This window comes from Schistocerca serialis, chromosome 8 (assembly GCF_023864345.2).
Source record: "Schistocerca serialis cubense isolate TAMUIC-IGC-003099 chromosome 8, iqSchSeri2.2, whole genome shotgun sequence".
NCBI lineage: Eukaryota > Metazoa > Arthropoda > Insecta > Orthoptera > Acrididae > Schistocerca > Schistocerca serialis.
The window spans coordinates 51,983,935-52,001,773 of NC_064645.1; the positions used below are offsets into that span (position 1 = coordinate 51,983,935).

The following is a 17,839-nucleotide window of genomic DNA, read 5'->3' on the forward strand; positions in this document are numbered from 1 at the left end:
CTTCCAGGGTGACCTTTCAGGATCAAACCTTCACGAGCTGCGATCGTCAGGTCGCACACCTCACGGAAGTCATTCTCGCTGCTGCTGAATATTCCATCCCTCACCCTACTTCTTCTCCACGTCGCGTACCGGTCCCCTGGTGGACTGCAGCATGTAGAGACGCTTTACGTGCTCGTCGACGTGCTTTACACACCTTTAAACGCCACCCTACAGTGGCGAATTGTATCAATTATAAACGATTACGTGCTCAGTGTCGTCGTATTATTAAAGAAAGCAAGAAAGCCAGCTGGGCTGCTTTCACAAGCACCTTCAACACTTTTACTCCTCCTTCTGTTGTCTGGGGTGGCCTGCGCCGGCTATCTGGCACTAAGGTCCACTCACCAGTTTCTGGCTTGACGGTCGCGAATGACGTCCTTGTGGCCCCTGAGGATGTCTCCAATGCCTTCGGCCGCTCTTTCGCCGAGGTTTCGAGCTCCGCTCATTACCACCCTGCCTTCCTCCCCCGCAAACAGGCAGAGGAGGCTAGGCCACCTAACTTCCGCTCCTCGAATCGTGAAAATTATAATGCCCCATTCACCATGCGGGAACTCGAAAACGCACTTGGTCGATCACGGTCCTCCGCTCCAGGGCTTGATTCTATTCATATTCAGATGCTGAAGAACCTTTCTCCTGCGGGTAAAGGTTTTCTTCTTCGTACTTATAATCGCATCTGGATTGAGGGACATGTCCCCGCATGCTGGCGCGAGTCTATTGTTGTTCCGATTCCTAAGCCGGGGAAGGACAAGCATTTGCCTTCCAGTTATCGACCCATCTCACTTACCAGCTGTGTCTGTAAAGTGATGGAGCGAATGGTTAACTCTCGATTGGTTTGGCTGCTCGAGTCTCGACGCCTACTTACCAATGTACAATGTGGATTTCGTAGGCGCCGCTCTGCTGTTGACCATCTGGTTACCTTGTCGACCTTCATTATGAATAACTTCTTGCGGAAGCGCCCGACTGCGGCTGTGTTCTTTGATTTGGAGAAGGCTTACGACACCTGTTGGAGGGTGGGCATTCTCCGCACCATGCATACATGGGGCCTTTGCGGTCGCCTCCCTCTTTTTATTCGTTCTTTTTTAATGGATCGACGGTTCAGGGTACGTGTGGGTTCTGTCCTGTCAGACACCTTTCGCCAGGAGAATGGGGTGCCACAGGGCTCAGTTTTGAGCGTCGCTCTCTTCGCCATCGCGATCAATCCAATAATGGATTGCCTCCCAGCTGATGTATCAGGCTCCCTCTTCGTGGACGATTTTACCATCTATTGCAGTGCGCAGTGTACACGTGTTCTGGAGCACTGTCTTCAGCGTTCTCTTGACTGTCTTTACTCCTGGAGTGTCGCCAATGGCTTCCGTTTTTCTGCCGAGAAGACGGTCTGTATAAACTTCTGGCGCTACAGAGAGTTTCTCCCACCGTCCTTACGACTCGGTCCCGTTGCTCTCCCAATCGTGGAGACAACAAAATTTTTAGGTCTTACATTTGACAGAAAACTTAGCTGGTCTCCACATGTGTCATATTTGGCTGCCCGTTGTACCTGTTCTTTAAATGTCCTCCGTGTTCTCAGTGGTATGTCGTGGGGAGCAGATCGAACCGTCCTGCTTCGTCTATATCGGTCGATCGTCCGCTCCAAGCTGGATTATGGGAGCTTCGTATACTCCTCTGCACGGCCATCCATCTTACGCCGCCTCAACTCCATACAACATCGGGGTCTACGACTTGCGATTGGAGCATTTTATACTAGTCCCGTAGAGAGTCTTCACGCTGACGCTGGCGAATTGCCACTCACCTACCGGCGCGATATACTGCTTTGTCGGTATGCCTGCCGGCTACTGTCAATGCCCGACCACCCGTCTTATCGCTCCTTTTTTGACGGCTCTCTCGACCGTCAATACGGGTTGTATGTCTCTGCCCTGCTACCCCCTGGAGTTCGCTTTCGTCGCCTCCTTCACCACCTTAATTTTTCACTCCCTGCAACCTTTCGAGTGGGCGAGAGCCACACGCCACCTTGGCTCCAGGCTCAGGTCAGCGTTCACCTTGACCTCAGCTCGCTCCCAAAAGAGGTTACCCCCAGTTCAGTCTACCACTCCCGTTTTGTTGAACTTCGATCAAAGTTCATCAATAGGACCTTCATTTATACAGATGGCTCAAAGACCAATGACGGGGTCGGGTGTTCCTTTATTGTCGGGGCACAAAGTTTCAAATACCGGCTCCATGGCCATTGTTCGGTCTTCACAGCTGAGCTCTTTGCCCTCTACCAGGCTGTTCTTTACATCTGCCGCCACCGACATCCTGCTTATGTCATCTGCTCAGATTCCCTGAGCGCCATCCAGAGCCTCAGTGATCCGTACCCGGTTCACCCTTTCGTACACCGGATCCAACGCTCTCTTCAGCAGCTGGTGGACGTCGGTTCTCCAGTTAGCTTTATGTGGGTTCCTGGCCATGTCGGTATCCCTGGGAACGAAGCTGCAGATGCCGCGGCCAAGGCTGCGGTCCTCCAGCCTCGGACAGCTTCTTGTTGTGTCCCTTCGTCCGATTTTAGCGGGGTCATTTGTCGGCGCATCTTATCGCTGTGGCATGCCGATTGGGCTGCACTTACCGACAACAAGCTTCGGGCCTTAAAACCTCTTCCCGTGGCTTGGACGTCCTCCTCACGCCCTTCTCGGCGGGAGGAGGTCGTTTTAGCCAGGTTAAGAATTGGACACTGCCGGTTCAGCCATCGCCATCTGCTGACGGCTGCGCCGGCGCCGTTCTACCCATGTGGGCACTTGCTGACGGTTAGACACATTTTAATGTCCTGTCCAGATCTTAACACACTGCGCCTCGATCTTAACCTGCCAAATACTTTCGATGCCATTTTAGCGGATGACCCACGAGCAGCTGCTCGTGTTCTTCGTTTTATCAATTTGACAAACCTCGCTAAGGACATTTGATGATGCTGTTTTTTAATCTTATGCCTGTCAGTCTGTCTTTTATCGTGTTTTCCCTTTTAGTTGTTGTGGTCAACTTGTGCCTCGCGGTGCATTCTTAGAGTAGTCAGGGCGCTAATGACCATTGAAGTTGTGCGCCCTAAAACCACAAAAAAAAAAATAGGCCCGTGGTATTCCTGCCTGTCGTACGAGGCGACTAAAAGGAGTCTCCAACGTTTCGGCCTTAATGTGATGGTCCCCTAAGGGGTTTGACCTCTACATTTCAAAATTTTCTGTTAGTGTGTACCATGTGGGGAAGGATGCCTTATGTGGTGCATCAAAAATCAGTCTTGCCCTAAGATCTGGCACACTCGATATTGTCATGGAGTTGGACTTGCACCGAGCTTCCGAGCACTTCAGCTGCAGTGTGTAGCATACATCCCTCCATTGTGTGCTTCCATCTTCGCCCTCACGATACAAATGGATGTTAGACACCCCAAATCCAGCCCGGTAGCCAGTCCTTTATGGTGGGGTTGTCATGTACCCTCTTGGTGGTAGCCCCCTGACTACACAGGGATCGCACTGCTGATGCCTGAGCTGCTACCTCCCCACGTATGCCAAGGAGTAGATGCTTATCTCCCTGGGGCATCGGGACTCCCAGCAAGGGCCATCCTGCCAGGTGGTCTTTGCTGCGGCTGGGTGGTGCCCGTGGGTAGAGGCCCTGGTCGGAGTGGGTGGCATCAGGGCGGATGACCCGCAGTGAAGCATGGTACATCATCTCTCCTCGCTGGTGAGCCTCCACCAGCAGGCTCTAAGCGATCGAGGTCTAACCTCAATGGCAAGAAATACGATCTGAGATCATTTCCCTCCCTGGCCACTCCATGGGAGGAACATGTGGCGAAAGAAGGCAGTGAAGTTTATTCACCCCGGTATCTCGTCTGTATGTGATGAGTTGGTGGCGTATCATTTATTTCGATGAAGTCTCAGTTTTTTGTGGAGCATTTAGAGGACAAGTTTGGCGAGGTGGAGGGCTTGTCCAAAATCCACTCTGGGTCAGTTTTGATCAAAACAGCATCCTCTGCCCAGTCACAGAGGCTACTCGCTTGTGACAAGTTGGGGAATGTTTCAGTTACCATCACGCCCCATAAGAGTTTAAACATGGTCCCGGGTGTTATATTCCACAGGGATCTTCTTTTGCAGTCAGACGATGAATTGCGCACCAACCTAGAATCACGAGGTGTTCACTTTGTCTGGCGCATCCATCAGGGTCCAGGGGATAATCAGGTAGCCACCAGTGCCTTCATCTTGGCCTTCAAGGGTGACGCCTTACCCGAAAAGGTCAAGGTGATGGTTTACCACTGTGATGTGAAGCCATGTATCCCTCCCCCAATGCGGTGTTTTAAATACTGGAAGTTTGGGCGTATGTCTTGTCGAGATTGTGGACATCCTTCCAAGTGCCCCGCCTCCTATCTGTGTTAACTTCGGAGAACACCATTCCCCTTGCTCGCCGGACTGTAGGATTTTACAGAAAGAATGAAAGAGAATGCAATATAAGACCCTGGATCGCCTGACCTACACTGAGGCTAAGTGGAAATATGAGAGGTACATCCTGTGCCAATGACATCCACCTACACTGCCGCTGCACCAACAGTTCTACCGTCTTCTGTTTCGTCGCGTACAGTTGGCTCTCTGATCTGTCGGACTCCACCTGCCCTCTTGATGGTGGGGGGGTCACTTCACTCCCTGTTGCTCATGCTTCATCTACTTCTGGAGCAACATCCCCTCCCCCACCCCCACCCCACCCCACCCCACAAATCTTCAGGGACATCAGTTCCCAATTCCCAGCTGGAGAAGCGTAAGTCCTCTTCGGCTTCTCTCGCCAGGAAGGAGGGGGATCCCTTGGGGCCCTCCCTCCCCAGGTTCTGACAAGTGGAAAAGCGGACACCTGCCAGTGGCTGAAGCAACCACAGGTCGCTGGTTGTAGGGCTTCATGGTCCATCCCTGAGACTGACTCAGTGAAGCCCTCCCAGCCAGAACCACCGAAGGCACAGCGAGGAAAACAGAAAAAGAAGGCGGCACCCAAGAATCCAGACCTTGCGGTGGCAGCACTCCCACCATTCCCTACCAGCTCAGCATCTGCGGATGAGGTAGAGATTGTGGCGTCCGCTGAGGACCTAGATCTTGCCGGATCCTCAGACACAATGGATGTCACTCACACGAGTACTCAATCAGTGGTGGCAGGTGGCCCAGCTGCGTAATCTGCCTCCTGTCTCTTCACGCCTTTCTCAGCCATGGACAAAGTCATCCTCCAGTGGAACTGCAACGGTTTATTCCACCATCTTGCTGAGCTCCAACAACTTCCCAACCTTCACCCTTTCCTCTGCATTGCTCTTCAGGACACTTGGTTTCCAGCAGTGCGAACCCCCGCCCTCCATGGCTATCGGAGTTATTATAAGAACCGGGCAGATTATGAGATGGTATCTGGTGGCGTCTGCATCTACATCCTTCATGCCCTTTACAGGAAGAGTGTCCCTCAACAAACACCTTTATGGGCAGTTGTTGTTGGGGTGTGGACACCTCAGGCTGTTGCTGTCTGTCTTCCCCGGGATGGTGATGTCCTGCAGCATGTCCTGGCTGTGCTGATAGCCCAGTTGCCCCCACCTTTTCTGTTACTTGACGACTTCAATGCCCATAACCCTCTGTGGGGTGGATCAGTGGCAACAGGCCGAGGCAGCATCATTGAGCAAGTGTTGGCACAGCTCAACCTTTCCCTTTTAAATAATGGTGCCTTCACACATTTCAGTGTGGCGCATGGCACGTACTCAGCCGTCGACCTTTTGATTTGCAGCCCTAGCCTATTACCATCTGTCCAATGGAGTGTGCACGACAACTTGTGCGGTGGTGACCACTTTGCGATCTTTCTGTCACTGCCACAGCGTCACTCTTCTGGGTGCCCCTGTAGTTGTTGTTGTTGTTGTTGTTGTTGTGGTCTTCAGTCCTGAGACTGGTTTGATGCAGCTCTCCATGCTACTCTATCCTGTGCAAGCTTCTTCATCTCCCAGTACCTACTGCAACCTACATCCTTCTGAATCTGCTTAGTGTATTCATCTCTTGGTCTCCCTCTACGATTTTTACCCTCCACGCTGCCCTCCAATGCTAAATTTGTGATCCCTTGATGCCTCAAAACATGTCCTACCAACCGATCCCTTCTTCTAGTCAAGTTGTGCCACAAACTTCTCTTCTCCACAATCCTATTCAATACCTCCTCATTAGTTACGTGATCTACCCACCTTATCTTCAGCATTCTTCTGTAGCACCACATTTCGAAAGCTTCTATTCTCTTCTTGTCCAAACTATTTATCGTCCATGTTTCACTTCCATACATGGCTACACCCCATACAAATACCTTCAGAAACGACTTCCTGACACTTAAATCTATACTCGATATTAACAAATTTCTCTTCTTAAGAAACGATTTCCTTGCCATTGCCAGTCTACATTTTATATCCTCTCTACTTCGACCATCATCAGTTATTTTACTCCCTAAATAGCAAAACTCCTTTACTACTTTAAGTGTCTCATTTCCTAATCTAATCCCCTCAGCATCACCCGATTTAATTTGACTACATTCCATTATCCTTGTTTTGCTTTTGTTGATGTTCATCTTATATCCTCCTTTCAAGACACTGTCCATTCCGTTCAACTGCTCTTCCAAGTCCTTTGCTGTCTCTGACAAAATTACAATGTCATCGGCGAACCTCAAAGTTTTTACTTCTTCTCCATGAATTTTAATACCTACTCTGAATTTTTCTTTTGTTTCCTTTACTGCTTGCTCAATATACAGATTGAATAACATCGGGGAGAGGCTACAACCCTGTCTCACTCCTTTCCCAACCACTGCTTCCCTTTCATGCCCCTCGACTCTTATAACTGCCATCTGGTTTCTGTACAAATTGTAAATAGCCTTTCGCTCCCTGTATTTTACCCCTGCCACCTTCAGAATTTGAAAGAGAGTATTCCAGTTAACGTTGTCAAAAGCTTTGTCTAAGTCTACAAATGCTAGAAACGTAGGTTTGCCTTTTCTTAATCTTTCTTCTAAGATAAGTTGTAAGGCTAGTATTGCCTCACGTGTTCCAACATTTCTACGGAATCCAAACTGATCTTCCCCGAGGTCCGCTTCTACCAGTTTTTCCATTCATCTGTAAAGAATTCGCGTTAGTATTTTGCAGCTGTGACTTATTAAACTGATAGTTCGGTAAGTTTCACATCTGTCAACACCTGCTTTCTTTGGGATTGGAATTATTATATTCTTCTTGAAGTCTGTGGGTATTTCGCCTGTCTCATACATCTTGCTCACCAGATGGTAGAGTTTTGTCATGACTGGTTCTCCCAAGGCCATCAGTAGTTGTAATGGAATGTTGTCTACTCCCGGGGCCTTGTTTCGACTCAGGTCTTTCAGTGCTCTGTCAAACTCTTCACGCAGTATCTTATCTCCCATTTCATCTTCATCTACATCCTCTTCCATTTCCATAATATTGTCCTCAAGTACATTGCCCTTGTATAAACCCTCTATATACTCCTTCCACCTTTCTGCCTTCCCTTCTTTGCTTAGAACTGGGTTGCCATCTGAGCTCTTGATATTCATACAAGTGGTTCTTTTCTCTCCAAAGGTCTCTTTAATTTTCCTGTAGGCAATATCTATCTTACCCCTAGTGAGACAAGCCTCTACATCCTTACAATTGTCCTCTAGCCATCTCTGCTTAGCAATTTTGCACTTCCTGTCGATCTCATTTTTTGCCTGCTTCATTTACTGCATTTTTGTATTTTCTCCTTTCATCAATTAAATTCAATATTTCTTCTGTTACCCAAGGATTTCTATTAGCCCTCGTCTTTTTACCTACTTGATCATCTGCTGCCTTCACTACTTCATCCCTCAGAGCTACCCACTCTTCTTCTACTGTATTTCTTTCCCCCATTCCTGTCAATTGTTCCCTTATGCTCTCCCTGAAACTCTCTACAACCTCTGGTTTTTTTCAGTTTATCCAGGTCCCATCTCCTTAAATTCCCACCTTTTTGCAGTTTCTTCAGTTTCAATCTGCAGTTCATAACCAATAGATTGTGGTCAGAATCCACATCTGCCCCTGGAAATGTCTTAAAATTTAAAACCTGGTTCCTAAATCTCTGTCTTACCATTATATAATCTATCTGATACCTTTTAATATCTCCAGGATTCTTCCAGGTATACAACCTTCTTTTATGATTCTTGAACCAAGTGTTAGCTATGATTAAGTTATGCTCTGTGCAAAATTCTACAAGGCGGCTTCCTCTTTCATTTCTTCCCCCCAATCCATATTCACCTACTATGTTTCCTTCTCTCCCGTTTCCTACTGACGAATTCCAGTCACCCATGACTATTAAATTTTCGTCTCCCTTCACTACCTGAATAATTTCTTTTATCTCGTCATACATTTCATCAATTTCTTCATCATCTGCAGAGCTAGTTGGCATATAAACTTGTACTACTGTAGTAGGCATGGGCTTTGTGTCTATCTTGGCCACAATAATGCGTTCACTATGTTGTTTGTAGTAGCTAACCCGCACTCCTATTTTTTTATTCATTATTAAACCTACTCCTGCATTACCCCTATTTGATTTTGTATTTATAACCCTGTAATCACCTGACCAAAAGTCTTGTTCCTCCTGACACTGAACTTCACTAATTCCCACTATATCTAACTTTAACCTATCCATTTCCCTTTTTAAATTTTCTAACCTACCTGCCCGATTAAGGGATCTGACATTCCACGCTCCAATCCGTAGAATGCCAGTTTTCTTTCTCCTGATAACGACGTCCTCTTGAGTAGTCCCCGCCTGGAGATCCGAATGGGGGACTATTTTATCTCCGGAATATTTTACCCAAGAGGACGCCATCATCATTTAATCATACAGTAAAGCTGCATGTCCTCGGGAAAAATTACGGCTGTAGTTTCCCCTTGCTTTCAGCCGTTCGCAGTACCAGCAGAGCAAGGTCGTTTTGGTTAATGTTACAAGGCCAGATCAGTCAATCATCCAGACTGTTGCCCCTGCAACTACTGAAAAGGCTGCTGCCCCTCTTCAGGAACCACATATTTGTCTGGCCTCTTAACAGATACCCCTCCGTTGTGGTTGCACCTACAGTACGGCCATCTGTATCGCTGAGGCACGCAAGCCTCCCCACCAACGGCAAGGTCCATGATTCATGGTGGGGGGGGGGGGGGGGGTCCCTGTAGATGGGCTGTGAATAAGGCTGACTGGGACTTGTGCACCTCCATTGCCACTATTGAGTCTCTTTTCACTGATGCCATTGATGCAGTGGTTCACTTGGTCACCACAGGCATCGTTACTGCTGCAGAATCTGCCATTCCCTGTTCTTCTGGGTCCCCTCAGTGGTGGACTGTGCGTTGGTGGTCACCAGAGATCGCAGGCGGGCCCTCCAACGTCACAAGCGGCATCCCTCATTGGAACACCTCATCATCTTTAAACGGCTCCGTGCACGAGCCCACCTCCTCATTCACCGATGCAAGCAGGAGTGCTGGGAAAGGTATATCTCCACTATTGGCCTCTGTACCTCTCCATCGCAGGTTTGGGCCAAGATCAGAATAATTTATGGCTATTGGACCCCCGTCAGTGTACCTGTGCGCTTTCGCTGAATGGAGCGGTCTGTACTGACTCCGCCACACTTGCAAACCACTTAGCGGAGCATTTTGCTCAGAGTTCCGCTTCTGTGAATTACCCACTGGCCTTTCACGCGCTGAAAGAGCGGTTGGAATGTCGGAGCCTTTCATTTCACATGCGCCACCCTGAATCTTACAATTCTCCGTTCAGTGAGTGGGAATTCTGAAGTGCCCTAGCCGCTTGCCCTGATATGGCTCCCGAGCCAGATCGCATCCACTATCAGATGCTTAAGCACCTCTCAGTGGACTGCCAACGACACCTCCTAGACCTTTTCAACCGTATCTGGGTTGAGGGTGAGTTCCCGTCACCATGGCGGGAAAGCATCGTAATCCCTTTTTTGAAACCTGGCAAGAACCCACTGGAGGTAGACAGTTACCGCCCCATGAGCCTCATCAACGTTCTTTGCAAGTTGCTCGAACGCTTGGTGAGCTGGCGGTTGAGTTGGCTACTCAAGTCTCGGGGCCTTCTGGTTCCATCTGAGGGTGGGTTCCATAAGGGCCGCTCTGCTGCCGATAATCTGCTGAGCCTGGAGTCTGCCATCTGTATGGCCTTTGCCTGCCGTGATAATGTGATCGCTATCTTTTTTGACATGCGGAAGGCATACGATACAACATGGCGACATCACATCCTCTCTATGCTTCATGGTTGGAGTCTTCGGGGTACGCTACCAATTTTCATACAAAATTTTCTGTCGCTTCTTACCTTCCGCGTGCAAGTTGCAGCCTCCCACAGTTCCTCCCAAGTTCAGGAGAATGGGGTGCTGCAAGGATCTGTCTTAAGTGTCTGCCTCTTTTTAATTGCAATTAATGGGTTCGCTGCGGCGGTGGGAATGTCTGTCTCAGTTTCCTTGTATGCTGATGACCTCTGCCTTTACTATAGCTCCACTGGCATTGCAGCTGCTGAACGGCAGCTGCAGGGTGCTATCCATAAGGCGCAGTCTTGGTCTGTAGAGCATGGCTTCCAGTTTTGGGCTGCCAAGACCCGCGTTATGCATTTCTGCCAGCGGCGCACTGTTCACCCTGAGCCACTGCTTTATCTCGATGGCTATCCTCTTGCTGTGGTGGAGATGCATCGGTTTTTGGGATTGGTTTTCAATACCTGGTTGACTTGGCTGCCGCATATTCAGCAGCTTAAAAAGACGTGCTGCGCCATCTTAACACCCTTCGTTGCTTAAGCCACACCAGCTGGGGTCCCGATCGGTCTACCCTTCTACGGCTGTACCAAGCGTTAATTCAGTCCCGACTCGATTATGGGAGCCTGGCTTACAGGTCGGCATCCCCTTCCGCATTGCGGTTGCTGGACCCCATCCTTAACAGTGGGATCCAACTCGCCACTGGAGCTTTCCGGACAAGACCTGTCAACAGCATACTAGTGGAGGCAGGTATCCCTCCATTGCAGTTCCAGCGCCAACGATTACTGGCTGCTTATATTACACACGTTTGTAGCTTGCCCGGGCATCCCAATTATTGTCTCCTGTTCCCTCAGTCCGCCGTCCATCTTCCAGAATGGCGGCCCCAGTCAGGTTGTACGATCGCAGTTCACGTCAGAGCTCTTCTCTGTGGGCTTGAGGTTTTCCCTCTTCCACCTCTTTTCCGGGCCCCTCTGCATACACCCCCATGATTTGTGCCCCGCCCATGCCTTCGGCTCGATTTGGCACAGGGCCCGAAGGACTCAGTGCCTCCTGAGGCCCTCTGCCGCTGCTTTCTTTCAATCCTTGCCGCATTTCAATGCTCTGACATCATCTATACTGATGATTCGATGGTTGCTGGTTGTGTCGGTTATGCTCTTACTCTAGGGGATCATTATGAACAACACTCATTGCCGGCTGGCTGCAGCGTTTTCACTGCCGAGCTGGTCGCCATCTGTCGCGCCCTAGAGTATATCCACTCCTGCTCAGGTGAGTCCTTCGTTATCTGTAGTGACTCCCTGAGTGGTTTATGAGCTATCGTCCAGTATTTCCCTCTCTCTTGTCTGGTGATGGCTATCCAGGTGTCCCTCTATACTCTTGCCCATTGTGACCGCTCTGTGGTCTTTGTGTGGACCCCGGGTCATGTCGGCATCGTGGGAAATGAACGAGTTGACATGCTGGCCAAACAGGCCGTCGGTGCACTAGCCTTGGCGATTGGCCTTGCGGAGAGTGACCTCAGGTCAGTTTTGCGGCAGAAGGTACTTCACACTTAGAGTGAAGAATGGCGCACCCTTCCTTCACCCAACAAACTTCAGGCCATTAAGGAGGCTACCGGTGCGTGGCGCACTTCCTTGTGGGTCTCTCACAAGGAGTGTATTGTTCTCTGCCAGCCGCGCATTGGCCGCACCCGGATGACGCACAGCTACTTATTGCACTGTGAGGACCCACCTCTATGTCGTTGCAGGTCAGCTTTGACAGTGGTCCACATTTTGTTGGCCTGTCCCCTTTTAACTGCGCTCAGGCAGATGTTTGTGCTGTCTGATACGCTTCCTGTACTTTTAACAGATGACACTGCCATGGCAGGCTTAGTTTTGCATTTTATTTGTGCAGTGGCTTTTGTCATGATCTAAGTGTTTGTCCTTACTTTGTGTCGAGTCTGGCCTTTGGCCTACGATTTTAGACTGGGTTGTTCAGTGCGTTTCTTGGTGGTTGGCTTTTCCTTTTTTGTCTCTATGGTTGGCCGATCACTGTCAGACTCTGTGTTATTTTAATTCCTTTTGTCTGGTCTCTGTCTGAGTCTTTATTGTCCTGTGTCGTCTCCATTGTTCATTTTTATTCTTTATGGGTGTTTCGTGTCCGTAGAAAAAGGGACCAATGGCCGTAGTAATCTGGTCCCTTCATTCCCACAAACCAACCAACCAAGTCCCATTATCAGCCTCTTAGCAGAGGCAGGTGTCACACCATTGCAAGTTCTGTGCCAACAACAGTTGATTGATTATGCATAAAACATCCACTGCTCTGTGGAGCACCTGAAGTACTGTCTCCTCTTTTGAGGTACAGAGATCCACTTCTAACACCAGTGACCCAAGTTTGAGGTTACAATCAACATCTGCATCTGATCCCATTTTCCAGAACTCCAGCTTCCTCTCTACCACCTCTTCTCCAGGCCTGTTCACACACACCTCCATGGTGTGTCCCACATCCACAGTTCTGTCTTGACCTATCAGAATGCCCGAAAGACTCGGCACCACCTGATGGCCCTCCACTGCCAATTCTTCTCCATTCTCGGCTTGTTTTGGGGTTCAGAAGAAGCCTGTACTGATTGGTTGATGATTACTGGTCACACAGGTTTTGCTTACATTGATGCAGGATGTAATGAACTCCGCTCCTTGCCGGATGGCTGCAGTCGGTAGCCATCTCGTGTGCTCTTGTGCATATCCGTTCCTGCACCAATGAGACCATCCTCATGTAGAGACTCGTGGAGCAGCTTTCAAGCTCTTTACTAGTGTGAACCTTGCCACCACTTGCTCCTAACTACCCAGGAATCCCGTTTTGCTCTGGACACTGGGTCATGTTGGGATCCTGGGGAATGAACTTGCTGAGAAGCTGGCCAAATTGGCTACTGACATGCTGCCTGTTGGGACTGATATTCTGGCACCAAACCTTTGATTGGTATTATGCTGCCAAGTTCTTAGGGTTTGGACTATGGAATGGCATACTCTGACTTCGTCAAATGAACTTCTGACTATAAAGAAGACTTTGAGTTAGTGGAGGTCCTCCATGCGGACCTCTCAAAAGTACTCAATCATCATTTGCTGGTTCCACATTGGCTATACTTGACTGACTGATGGTTATCACCTCTGCAGCGAGGATCTGCCCCACTGTCATTGTGGTCCCTGTTTGGCAGTGTTCCACATTTTTCTGGACTGTCCAAACATAGCCGCCCTGCAGTGAACTCTTAATCTTCCTGACTCACTACCCCTTGCGTTACTGGACAATGTCTCTGCAACTGATCTGGTCTTATGGTTTATTCGTGAAGAATGGTTTTGCTGTTGTCTCTAAGAGAGGGCACCTCAGCATTTTGGGCCCATTGAGGGGTTAGCAGCATGTCTTCTTGCCTCCTCTGCCCTGAATGGGCAGCAGCTGTCTGGCATTTAACAACTGTAGTGAGATAAAAAATTTAGTATTGTTTTTAATATTCAAACAATGGCGATAGTTGGGTCCAAAAAACAAATTGCGAGTTGTCATTATTCAGTCCCCCAAAGGAATTTTACTGTGGGGAAATAACCCAAACCTAGACATCAATAGTTTCACATGTAGAATAATCAGGATCTCTGCCAGATGTTCACGTCATTCTCACATGGTATTTTGAAGCCGTAACTTGCTTTCGGTGCCATAACTCACTGTCTTCTTTAAGTGCTACCTTAGAATGGTCCTTGGGTGGATCAAGTCCAATATTTATACCTCGATGATGCTGGGCACTCCATAATTGGTCGGCACCGCATCGAGTGTTCTGTCCATGGTCCACGCCTGCCAGGCATGACTCCAGTGGTCCTCTCTGGTCACCAGTGTTAAGACTGCTGTCTTCACACAAGTCGACTATCCTCTAGGTGTGGTTGTCGTTACCTGAGGTGTGTCAAAGCCAATGTGTAATGTCTGGTGCTCTGTCACATGGCTGTTTCCTTGGTGTCCACTTCTGTTTCTTACTGGGCCTTCTGTAACCGGTCCACACCATGTTGGGTGTTTTGTCTGCAGTCTGATCCCACTCAGCAAGGGCCTCAACTTCGCAGTGACTCCTGTCGCAGCCTGTATCAGTGCAGTTGAGCAAGCAGCCAACACGCTACCTTCCAGTGTGGCTGAAAAGATTTTTTGAGTGACCTGCAGGACGCTCACCAAGATCAAGCCACCCAAATCCAACATCTCAGGCAATGAAAGGGTTGCAATCAGGCAATTCCGGGAGGTTGGCAGCATTGTGGGGATGCCAGCAGGCAAGGGGAACTCCACAATCATCCTAAAGAAAATGGAGTATGACAGAAAGGTGCAACAACTTCTGGAAGATCCTGGATACAAACCAATAGGAAGCGATCTCATGGACAAAGTGAACAAAAAGACCAGTGCTCTGCTGAGGTAGATGGGCCTGCCTGAGCAAGTCATCAAGAAGCTGCATCCCAAAGCACCAGTACCACCCAGACTGTATGGACTCTCCAAAGTTCACAAGAATGGGGTTACTCTTCAACCTACTTTGGCAATATTGGCACGGACACCTACCCTACTGCAAAATACCTGAAGAAGTTGTTGGCATCACGTAAGGGCAAGTATGCACACCACTTTTGGAATCGGAGGACTTGCTACAATGGCTGAGGCAACTACACATTTTGGACTCGGACATCATAGTCAGTTTCAATGTGTGGTGTGTGTGTCTCCACATGAGTGCCACTCAATGACTCACTCAGTTTTATTGGAGAGAAGTTTGATGGGGCTCTCCTTATTCAGTCATGTACTAACCTCAACGTACTTCCTATATGGAGCTCAATTTTGCGAGCTAATGGAATTGGTGGTGATGGGCATTCCTCCGTCACCTGTGGTGGTCAACCTGTTGATGAAAGGGTTTGAAGAGGATGCACTTACATTGGCCACATATCAGTCTAAGTGCTATTTCAGATGTGTGGATGTTTATTTGGCCTTATGGTAGGGAGAAGCTATATGATTTTCTGGAACATCTGAATTCATACCACCCAAATATAATGATGGAACTGGAGAAGGATGGACAACTCCTATGTAATAGTCAAGAGGAAAGCAGATGGCACATTTGGGCACAGTGTACCACAGACCTGCTCACACTGGCTTATAGCTGCCACCGTTCAGCACAGAAGAATGGAGTGCTCAAAACTTTAGCCCACTGCGCACATACTCTTGTCAGTATTCAGCAAAAATGGGTTTTCCTCTAGAGACATCCAAAATGCATTTTGACCTGCCAGTCAGCCATAGGATCCAGAAGAGGCGAAGAAGGCGGCATACCTGCCACGTGTTGGACCAATCTCTGCCAAGATCAGTATCTCATGAAACATGACATCAAGAGTGTATTTTGCCCGCCCACTAAAATTGGGACAGTGCTGGGAAATGTAAAGGATGACCTGGGGCTACGCAAGCTAGGTATTCACAACATTCCATGTCAGTGTGGGATGTCATACATCGACCAGACGACCAGAGCCACAGACATCAGGTGTAAAGAACACCAGGGGCACACCATGCTCAGACAGGCAATAACTGTTTAGAGCTTGGTCACTCAATGATCTGCAGTGACACAAAGATTATCACACAGACCCCAAGATACTGGAACAGAGTCATAAAAGAATCCATTGAGAGAATCTCATCAACCGTGACAGTTGATGTCAGTATTGGCACTGCCTGTGCTCCGGCTCTTGAGCCTCTGAAAACTCAACGTAGGACACTTCAAGATTTTGCAAGAAACAGAAGGGCATACTGAGAAAACAGTCATGAGACAGAGCAGCAGACATTACAGGTTGAATTTGGTACACCTCAGACAACAGCCACAACCCCCAGAGGATGGTTGAGCTGGATGTGGATGGCAGTTGGAACACCAGAAGCCAGAGAGTACCATTGGAGCCGTTCCTGGCAGGTGCGGACCACAGACGGAACACCCGATGCGACACGATCTGGTTACGGAGTGCCCAGTACCATCCAGGCATAAATACTGGACTCGATCCACCCAAGGTCCATTCTTGGGTAGCACCTGAAGAAGACAGCAAGTTCTGCTGTCAAAATACCATGAAGAATTAAAATTTCACATATCCTGGATCAGTACTATCTTCTCTAGTTGAATATGCGTAACTTTAATAAAACCTTAATAAAACCCTCTATACCTGATTTATGAAGCACAAGATATGGCCTACTGGTGCTCTATAGTAATATTTGCTTGTTTGTTTCCTGATGTAGCACAGCATTGAAAGAACAGGTCAACATGCATTGTCCTGAAGGGACTAGACCTAGCTCCATTTGTTGCATATACAGGGTGTCCCAATTGTTCATAATGGAATAGCATCACAGGCCTCCTCAATTTGCTCTCTAATATCATCCAGTGTTTGTGGTCTTGCAGTGTAAACTTTGTTTTCGAGAGTACCCCAGCGACAAAAGTCTAGAGGATTTAAATCAGGGGCTCAAGCTGGAGATTCCACACTCCCTCTTTGTCCTATCCATCTTGCAGGGAATTTACAACTGACAAATACCCTCACATCAATGTGTGATGTGGTGCACCCCCCTGTTGAAAGCAATAATCTTCATTTTCAAAAAAGTCATTAAGACCAGGAGTTATCGTATGCAATATTTCTGAGTAAGAGTCACCTGTGACAGTGTTTTCAAAGTAGTACAGTCCAATTAACCTTCCAGAAGACAGACTGCACTACACTCGTACTCCTGGTAGATTAACATGTCTTTCCTCGTCTTTCCTCTATTACATATGGGTTATTACTGGCCCAGTACACACATTTACGGTAGTTAATTGTTCCATTTAGTTTAAAAGTCATTTCATCTGACCAAAGAATTAGATGGTGGAAATGTTGCTCTTCTTCACATCTGTTAATGAACCACTCACAAAATCCACTTCACCTATTGGAATCATCCTCATTAAGAGCATGGAAAAGTCTTGGAATGTAAGGCTTCAATGTCTGAGCCCACTGAATTCTGTGAACATTGCATTTGCATATCGCAATCCCTTGAGAGCATTGCCTTGCAGATTTATTTGGGATTGTGTGTGTGCCTGGATCACTGCTGAACATCTCTTTCCTCTGCAATGTCCCTTCTTCAAATCTTGTACTGTTCCTCTGATGTCAAAGTTTTCTCAGATTCTTGCAATTGTTACCCTCCAACATCGTCATACCTCATTCACATTCTCTGTTTTCCTGTAACACTTTAGCAAGCATTTCTGTTGAGCCAAGCATAACACCATGTTTACAATCCTGGAACAAAAGAAAATGTTATGTTTTTCATTGCCTTCTGAATAATTACCCACAAAAACTGCATTTTATCTCCTTTAATTAAAGAGATATTCAATTTCAAGAAGTGTATACATTATTTTGGGACACCCTGTATAGGCACTACTACTTTCTTCTTGTAGGTTACACAGTAATGTGATATTAGCTGTTATCCACCATGGTGTATTGACTTTATTTCAGTAAATTCAATGTGATGTTCTGTTAAGCCAAATTCATTGGACACTGCTCTCTTGTGTGGATATTAGAAGTTCATCACATTCATT

At 48.0% G+C, this 17,839-nt stretch overlaps 1 protein-coding gene across 1 annotated transcript in view; it reads left to right on the forward strand.

The window, feature by feature from the left end:
- LOC126416136 (protein cornichon) overlaps positions 1–17,839 on the forward strand; it is an 85,580-nt gene that overhangs the window by 48,349 nt on the left and 19,392 nt on the right. The window lies entirely within an intron of this gene.